Below are 3,107 nucleotides of genomic sequence, written 5' to 3' on the forward strand. Positions count from 1 at the left end.
GCTGGTGAGCATGAGGACATGACACTTGATGGGAGACACCAAGTGTTTGGAAGAAGGAGTTTAACTTTTCGTACTCCCCTCCCCAAACTGACTGGACAGCGATGATTTTGCTGTCAAATTTTCGCTCAACAAGAGCTTGAAAGTTTTTGAACACTTGAAACACATCGGACCGTTTCTTTAAAAGATAGATCCAAGAAAATTTGCTAAAATCATCGATGAAGCTAACATAATAAGTGTGTCTGCCAACAGAAGTAGGGGCAGGACCCCAAACATCAGAAAAAATCAATTGTAGTGGTTTGGTAGAAACACTGCTAGAAACAGGGTAAGGCAACTGATGACTTTTAGCTTTCTGACATGAATCACAAATTGTCTCATTATGACGCTCACCAACAAACGGGAGATTATTTTTCCTAAGTAATTTTTCAACTAAAGAAAAAGATGCATATCCTAAACGATCATGCCATCGTGTGGACGAAAGCTTGATAGCACCACAAGCATATTTATTTGGTCTTCGAAACTCCGGAATCAACGGATAGAGGCCGCCAACGCATCTACCTCGATAGAGAACAGTCCTCGTTGCCTGATCCTTGATCAAAAAGAAATAAGGGTGAAATTCAAGAAATACATGATTATCAAGGGCAATTCGATGGACAAAAAGAAGACTCTTGTTGGCACTAGGAACATGCAAAAATTTTCTAAGATGAATATTACGATGAGGGGTACGAAATATTGAGTGACCAAAGTGACTTATACTCATACCTTCTCCATTGGTAGTATGGATTTGATCCTTGCCGCGATATTTCTCCTTCATGGTTACTTTCTCGAGCTCATTGGTGATGTGGTTGGTAGCACCACTGTCAACAGACCAGTTCGTGTCGACACCATATGAGCCATCAGCCGCCGCAGCGACCTTTTCTTCATCTTGGGAGTCGTAGTCGTCCTCCTCATACCTGTACCAGCAATCTTTTGCTGTATGCCCGACCTTGCCGCAGATCTGGCACTTGGGGGTGTCCGGACGGTTCCTGCCGCCGCCACCAGCACCGCGTCCGCGGCGTCCTCGGCCACCATATTGAGGTGGCGCTGCGCCACGGGTGCTGTCGCCGGACCTGCCCTTGTTGCAAGAGGAGCCACGGGAGCGAGAGCCGCCGCCGCCGCCGCGCGCGCGAGTGGCCGCGTTCGCAAATGATTTGAAGCCGCCGCCACCGGCCCCTTGGAAGTGAGCCATGCGCTGATCGAAATTGGATAACATGGCAAAGAGTTCATCAAGGGTTACCCCGGTCACGCGAGCGTCGAGGGCAGACACCAGAGGCTGATAGTCGGCGTCGAGCCCATGGATGATGTAGGAGGCGAGTTCATCGTCGGGGATCGCCTTGCCTGTGGCGGCTAGCTCGTCGGCGTAGCCGCGCATGGCGGCGAAGTAGGAGGCAACGGAGAGGTTCCCCTTCTGCGCGTTGATGAGGGACGTTCGTATGTTGTTGATGCAGCTGGCGGACTGGGATGAGAACATCCCAGCGAGCGTCGTCCAGAGCGCGCCCGCGGTGGTGACCGTGGTCACCGTGAGCAGCACCTCACGCGTCAGGTTGTTCAGCAGGTATCCCAGAATCTGCTGATCCTCCCGGACCCAGATTGGGTGGAGAGGGTTGGGCGTTGATGACACCTCCTTGCCGTCCTTGGTGGTGACGAGGAGTTTGGACGGCTCCGGCTGGGTGCCGTCGACGTAGCCGTAGACACCGGCGCCGCGCAGCTGAGGGATGACTTGCGTGCGCCATAGCACGTAATTTGTGCGGGTTAGCTTCTCGGTAACTTGGCCACTGAGGCTGGTTTGGGATGCGCCGGAGGTGGAAGACATGGCTAGGGCTAGATGGAGTTTGCAGGGAGCTTTGATGGGAAAAGGATAGCTCTAATACCATGTGCGAATAGCTGGAAACGTCTTGCCTGTTGAGGCCGACGGGTACGTGTTAATATAGGCGGGGCGCACCTCCCGTACAGCGCATACAAAGTAGTTTGGATACAGGAGATATTCAGGTAAAAGATAGAACTTGGACGGAAAGAAACAACTCAAGTATATCTATCCTATATCTATCCTAACTACCTCCTGATGCGGGTCAAGGATGACACGCCAATGTACGCAGTGTACGCGCCAATATATGCCATTGTATACCGTACCAATATAACAACATGTTTGACAGTAAGAACAGAAACCATCAGTTGAGTTACTACTAACGAAATAAAATCAGTGCGAAATGAGTCAACAGCACTGAAGCTCTGCGCCGTGGATCAGACGGAGTCTTTGAGAATTCTGCGCCGAGTCTCTGGGAAAGTTCGACCAATATGCCTCCCAGTTGATCGGCGGTAGAAGCTGCCCCCACTGCTGTTCAAAATCTTGGAATCGTCGACCGCCAGTGTCTCGGTCATGGAGAACATCTCAAGGCTCAAGGTTACCATCACAGAGTAGCCCATCAACGAACTAACATGCACCCATTACTGACGGCAGCATTCTGAAGCAGCAACACTACCGAATAGCTGAATGAGATTCCAGTTCAGGGTGACAGACAAGTTGTCTTCCCTATACCATAGATAACTCATCAGCTCATCAGGCATCTAGCTTGCTCAGATTTACCTTACAAGCATTTGCTTTTGCCGAAAACTAGTACGTAGAAAGCAACCTCAAGATGGAGATAACTGTCCATTATTTTTTTTTGATAGAAAGACTGTAAGGGGAACCCCCTACAGTATAATTGGTGCAACAAACCCAAATTGCAAGTATCATGTCTTGAACCTGGGTGGGTGGGAAGGCATCAACCCCTCACCACCACTAGGCTATGCCTTAGTCTGCAATAACTGTCCATTATTACTGACGGCAGCATCCTGAAGCATTAACGCTACTGAAGAAATGATCGAGATTCCGCCTCAGGGTGACAGGCTGTCTTTCCTATATCAGGTAGGGAAGGCCAAATGGTCAGGTACTTAAAATTCTGGATAAAACAGTGAGCATGTAGGAGAAGGGAGCTTCCATGTGGTAGCACTTTGTCAGATATATTTATCCTTCACTGAGTAACACATCAGGAAAAATGGTCATTCGACTTGTTACCTTGTGTATTGTACAT

Source organism: Triticum aestivum, chromosome 7B, assembly GCF_018294505.1.
Source record: "Triticum aestivum cultivar Chinese Spring chromosome 7B, IWGSC CS RefSeq v2.1, whole genome shotgun sequence".
NCBI lineage: Eukaryota > Viridiplantae > Streptophyta > Magnoliopsida > Poales > Poaceae > Triticum > Triticum aestivum.